This window comes from Triturus cristatus, chromosome 3_2 (genome assembly GCF_964204655.1).
Source record: "Triturus cristatus chromosome 3_2, aTriCri1.1, whole genome shotgun sequence".
Classification (NCBI taxonomy): domain Eukaryota; kingdom Metazoa; phylum Chordata; class Amphibia; order Caudata; family Salamandridae; genus Triturus; species Triturus cristatus.
This window is the reverse complement of record NC_140584.1, coordinates 1,036,546,193-1,036,552,616: the sequence shown is the minus strand read 5'-3', so window position 1 is coordinate 1,036,552,616 and position 6,424 is coordinate 1,036,546,193. Positions and strand designations below refer to the sequence as shown.

The window sequence follows — 6,424 nt, the reverse complement described above, 5'->3', positions numbered from 1 at the left end:
AGAGCTTCCCAACTTGATGCCCATTCGGTAATTACTTCAGTGAAGTGCGTGTTTCTCAGGTGGCACACACTTCACCAAGACTCTAAACGGCTCATGGCAAGTAAACTAGACTGCGAACCTTATTGTGCAGTCGGCGGCCATCTTGAGTTCTTCTTTTGCCACAACTTGCTCCAGGAGGGGTTTTTGTCTCGCTTATCCTTTGCCTTGCTGAACCTTTTGACCAGCAAGGTGCAATTGTTTTTATTGAACACTCTGGGTGTCTGACGCAGTTTCTTAATTTGTAATTGTATAACAAAATACTCTTTTTTTCATAAAAGCATATATTTATCTGGGCAAACAAGTATTGCTGCAATTGAACGTACTTTGAGTAGTGAGCCTGTGTTCACCCCCCTGCATCTACCCACCACCCCGAGAATTCCTGGACTGCTCGACCCACACTGATACTGAGACTCAAGTGCTAAAGAGGTACTTTGCTCAGTTGCTTAGGACCCATAGTAAATTGGTGCCTAGGACATCAGGAGTAAAACGGCCTCTACCACCACGAAATGCAGGGAACCATGTGAGGAACCCAGAAGGAGAGTGCTGTGGATTCATGCTCTAGGATCCCCTAAGGACAGATATAGCATAGACACACGCAGAGTGAGTTCCCTAATTCCTTTTCCAGAGTTTCCAAAAGACACTCACCACCTTTAGTTTAGAGAATGCCCCAGGTGTGTACACCCAGTGGTGTCTGGCATCTACCGGGACAGGGCGGATAGACACAAGCGCAGAATTAAATTAAAAAGACTTACCGAACTACGTTCTCTGCACCGGAGCTCTTCTTCAGCCGACGCCCACAGGAACTGGATGCTGCAACTTCCTTAACCAATCCCAGTGCTGCTCTCATTTTGTAGGAGGGAGCGGCCTCACTTGGCTTCACTTGCCACTCCACAGCTCCCCAGAGGCCTGCACTTACTCTAACACAGATTCTTAAGACAGCTGAGCTAGAGGTTTCAAATTGTGCATGTCTGGCTGGCTGTCACAAGACGGCCGGCCAACGGTACATGTGTACTTTGAAAAGTGCATAACCAGCCCACCCTCCTCCCTGCTGCCATCACTCAGCACAGCCCTGCTCCCGTCCTGACGCTCTGTTCAGGACGGGGGATTAAAAATAAAATTGTAATAGCTTACCATTTTGTTTTTTATTTGTGGGTACCACTGTCGGACTTTCAGGAGTAAATCTCTTCAGTGGGTTGAGTCTAGCAGAGACCTTGAGCTTGCAGATGCCTCTCCAAAAGGATAAGGATGAGTGTGGGGAGGCCAGAGAATTCTAGAGGGGGAAGGTAAGTTAGCTCACTAGGAACAAGAGGAGAGACGAGAATGAGGGAATGGGCCCAGGAAGAAAAGTTGCGATAGAGGGAAGAGAAACAGAGAGAAAGGGAAGAGACACATAGAGAGTAGGAGAAAAACAGAAGGAAAACAGAAAGATAGCTGAAAAGGTAAAAGATAGCTCTTGAGAGAGAGAGAGAAACTTAGGATGGCAGCAATGACAATTGCATCTGCGATACGTGACTCAATATCCAGTTCAGGCCAGGCTGTGGCCAAGGTTCCAAGAGATCTTGTGCATATGAATGTGGAAGGTCAGGAAGTTTTCAAATGGTTTGTGAGCTTTGAGGCCACTTCTAAAGAGCAGGCTTAGAATGAGGTGCGTAAGGCAGCTGCCTTAATTGGTTGCATGTCATTGGAAGGGACAGTTGTCATTGAAAGGATGTGTGTGGTCTACAAATGAATGAAGGAGACTCTGATTAGATTAGACAGTCTGGGCTGACACCAGCTCACTATCTGCAGAGGTTCAAGGACTGCAAAAGAGCAAATGGTGTTCGTTTGAGCACTGGATTCATGGAGTATAGCGTGATTGGAATGAGTGGGTGAGAGGGATGGAGGCCAAGGGTTTTCCCCAACAGTTAATGGTGACAGAGAGACTCAAGGAGGAGTGCTCTACTCCACTTAGGCAATATCTATCTGATCTGAAAGAGAGATATCCAGAGAAGCTTGGAGTGTTGGCTACCAAGAGGTTAGCTAACAGGGTACACAAGTGGGTAGAATAGCATGGTTCTAAGCCAAAGGGGAAAGGAACTCTCCTCATACTGATTCCAAACTAGACCAGGGTAATTCCCATAGGACCCGCGGAGGACCCAGGTGAAATGGTAATGGTTATGGTGTGTCTGGGAAGAAGCATCATGAGAAAAGAGGAAAGGGAAGTTCTTTCAAGTCCAAGATGGTGCCTTGCTTCAAATGTATTTGTGTAAGTTAGCGCACACCCATTGTGTGATAAACAGATGGCAATTTGAACAATTTAAGGAAGTGAGGCGTGCAACTCAGAGACGAGGAAGCCCACCTCGCATAATGACACGTGAACTGCTGGTGAACTGTCACCAGTATACTGGGTGCACAGCTAAAAGTCTGAAGAGAACTAGTATTTTAAATTTACAATATAATAATGAAAAAAGAAAACAACAACATTGTTTAAACGAAACATATGTCTGTGAGACAATAATCCAAAAGTTTGAATCAAAACAACATTTTTATGATCCAATCATAACGAACAGAAGGATTACACATGGCATCAATGCAAGAATAACATTGAAAATTAGAATACATTCATGTATGTAAACTTAAAAGGTAACAACGAAGTTAGACGTCAATTCATAAAGGAGTGCCCAATGCATTTCGGGATGAAGAAACATCCCTTCTTCAGGGGCTGCTGTGAAAAAAAAAGAAAATTCATTGTGACCAACAATGATGTTTTAACATCTTATCAAAATGAGAAAACAAAGAGAAAACTGGTACAAGATGCATCGTGGGTGGGGAAACGGAAGTCAACGACTGGTCGGTTTCAAACTATAGCAATTCAACGTGAAATGTGCAGCAAATCATTGTAAAAGGAACTGCAGATTGAATGCATACGTGTAAAACGCAAACTCACAAACTAGTGGAAAATGCAATGGTGGTCCCACGAGTGAAAAAGTGACAACAGTGAATAAAAGGTGGTGTTGTGTGAAAAACCACGTGAAAATGCCAACGGTGAAATGACAATGATAATGCATGCGAGATTGCGTGAAAACAAAGAATGTCTCACTAGAAACTGGAAAAACGCTTACTGAAAATGAAAAGACGAAGGAAAAAATTCCTTGAGACTGAAGGCCGCAGTATCAGTCAGTTAAGTCAAAAGCTTCAAAATCGAACTCTAAAACACAGAAAACGAACAATTGACAACCAGAAGGGGGTGAAGGAAGACTACGAAAAGTGAGTGGTGGGTGTCGAAGAAAACTTACTGGATGAAAACCCCAGGAGTTACTGTTCAGGTAGTAATATAATGACTGTGAACCAGCGTGGCAGGAAGTGCCACTACACTGAAAAAATAAAGGAAGTGCAAGTAAAGAAATGGGAGATCAATGAAGTAAAATGAGCGTGTCACCAAAGTCTGCATGCTGAGATAAAAAAAACCTGAACTGGAAGAATGCGCGTAATTCAAACGTTGAAGAGGAAGCTAGAACAAAGGTAGAAAAAAGAACAATGGGTTGCCAGCGTGTTTAGAAAAGATAAACAGTCGAAATAACTGAAGAGACAGAAGTAAACTTACCGACAAGACATTGTGAAGCGAAGAGTGACCGTAACCGATGCAAGCCAGAGCAAAGTGAAGCACCCGCGAACGTGTGAGCTGGTGAATAAAGCGTAGAGCACGGAATCACGTGAATGCCCAGAGTGAGCAGAGGAAATGAAAGAGGACTGCGCAGAAGGGAAGCACCATCTTGCGAATGCAACTAAACAGAACGCTGTGCTCAAAATAATGTGAAAAAACTAGAATGCAAAAAGCGACTAAAAACAAATGACAAGAAGGTATGGTGGAGAAAGAAAAAAGTGAAACATAAGAGTAATCGTTGATGAACTGAGAACAGTGGAAAAAAAGTAATAGAGAAAGATGTGCTCAAACTGGTGTCAGAAAACCTAATGCAAAAAGCGGCTAATAATGAATGCCATGGAAGTATGATGAAAAAAAGCAAATAAAAACAGGGAAGGAATCGAGGACGGACTGGATGGACAAAAAGTGGACAAAAAGTCAAACTAAGAGAGGAACAAAAAAACGCGCTAAGAGAAGAACAAAAAAACGCATGCTGGAAGTGCTGATAAGAAGGAATAAATAATTTTGTGATAGTCTAAAACCATAGACAATATGCAGAAAAGAAGACAGGAAATGCGAAATGAATGCACATGAAGCAACAGTAAGAACAGAACAGGGAAAAAAGCTAAATAATAAATACTGAATGAAGTAAAGTGAACAGTGAAAAGACAGAAATTGTTGAATTGCTAAGAATGAAACAGGCTTACAATCTGAGTGCAATTGCTAAGAATGAAACACTTTTTGTCCATCCAGTCCGTCCTCGATTCCTTCCCTGTTTTTATTTGCTTTTTTTCATCATACTTCCATGGCATTCATTATTAGCCGCTTTTTGCATTAGGTTTTCTGACACCAGTTTGAGCACATCTTTCTCTATTACTTTTTTTCCACTGTTCTCAGTTCGTCAACGATTCCTCTTATGTTTCACTTTTTTCTTTCTCCACCATACCTTCTTGTCATTTGTTTTTAGTCGCTTTTTGCATTCTAGTTTTTTCACATTATTTTGAGCACAGCGTTCTGTTTAGTTGCATTCGCAAGATGGTGCTTCCCTTCTGCGCAGTCCTCTTTCATTTCCTCTGCTCACTCTGGGCATTCACGTGATTCCGTGCTCTACGCTTTATTCACCAGCTCACACGTTCGCGGGTGCTTCACTTTGCTCTGGCTTGCATCGGTTACGGTCACTCTTCGCTTCACAATGTCTTGTCGGTAAGTTTACTTCTGTCTCTTCAGTTATTTCGACTGTTTATCCTTTCTAAACACCCTGGCAACCCGTTGTTCTTTTTTCTACCTTTGTTCTAGCTTTCTCTTCAACGTTTGAATTACGCACGTTCTTCCAGTTCAGGTATTTTTTTATCTCAGCATGCAGACTTTGGTGACACGCTCATTTTACTTCATTGATCTCCCATTTCTTTACTTACACTTCCTTTATTTTTTCAGTGTAGTGGCACTTCCTGCCACGCTGGTTCACAGTCATTATATTACTACCTGAACAGTAACTCCTGGGGTTTTCATCCAGTAAGTTTTCTTCGACACCCACCACTTACTTTTCGTAGTCTTCCTTCACCCCCTTCTGGTTGTCAATTGTTCGTTTTCTGTGTTTTAGAGTTCGATTTTGAAGCTTTTGACTTAACTGACTGATACTGCGGCCTTCAGTCTCAAGGAATTTTTTCCTTCGTCTTTTCATTTTCAGTAGGCGTTTTTCCAGTTTCTAGTGAGACATTCTTTGTTTTCACGCAATCTCGCAAGCATTATTATTGTCATTTCACCGTTGGCATTTTCATGTGGTTTTTCACGCAACACCACCTTTTATTCACTGTTGTCACTTTTTCACTCATGTGACCACCGTTGCATTTTCCACTAGTTTGTGAGTTTGTGTTTTACACGTATGCATTTAATCTGCGGTTCCTTTCAGAATGATTTGCTGCACATTTCACGTTGAATTGCACAGTTTGAAACCGACCAGTCGTTGACTTCCGTTTCCCCACCCACGATGCATCTTGTACCAGTTTTCTCTTTGTTTTCTCATTTTGATAGATGTTAAAACATCGTTGTTTGTCACAATGAATTTTCTTTTTTTCACAGCAACCCCTGAAGAAGGGATGTTTCTTCATCCCGAAATGCATTGGGCACTCCTTTATGAATTGACGTCTAACTTCGTTGTTACCTTTTAAGTTTACATACATGAATGTATTCTAATTTTCAATGTTATTCTTGCATTGATGCCATGTGTAATCCTTCTGTTCGTTATGATTGGATCATAAAAAAGTTGTTTTGATTCAAACTTTTGCCTTGCTTCAAGTGCCATTAGGTGTGACACTTCAAGAGGGAGTCTGTGATAGCGAGCCAACTACATGTGGGTGAAGGGACCCGAGAGGGCACACCTGCTCTCAACATAGAACCTATGGAGCTCTGGGAGAAGGACCCAGATTCTCTGATGCACATTCACAATGGGGGTTGTGCAGGAAGTTAGTTTCAATGGAGGAAAGTGCCTGCCCTGAGAGATACTGGATCCTCCCACACAATGGTTGACAGGCAGTATCTTAAGCCTGAGGAGATGCTCTCTGCTAGCAAGGATACAGGGTTAGTAGCCAGTGGAAAGGTCACGGAGTATCTGATTGCCAGGGGTAAGATAGAGCTCAAATGCAAGACTGTCGTGGTTGATGTTGGGGTAAGGGAAAAGCAAGGTTCTGGCTGTATCTTGGGGAATTACTTGCTAGCCCCTGGCTTGGGGCCAGGACCTGAAGTCTTTGCTTGAACCATGTCAGC

General features: G+C 42.6%; 1 long non-coding RNA gene across 1 annotated transcript; it reads left to right on the top strand.

Moving 5' to 3' along the window:
• Positions 1 to 4,799: 4,799 nt before the first annotated feature.
• LOC146859057 (uncharacterized) lies at positions 4,800 to 5,171 on the top strand. Its single transcript, XR_014979732.1, has 3 exons — positions 4,800 to 4,864; positions 4,958 to 5,000; positions 5,096 to 5,171. It is a non-coding gene; the product is annotated as an uncharacterized LOC146859057 (long non-coding RNA).
• Positions 5,172 to 6,424: the final 1,253 nt, after the last annotated feature.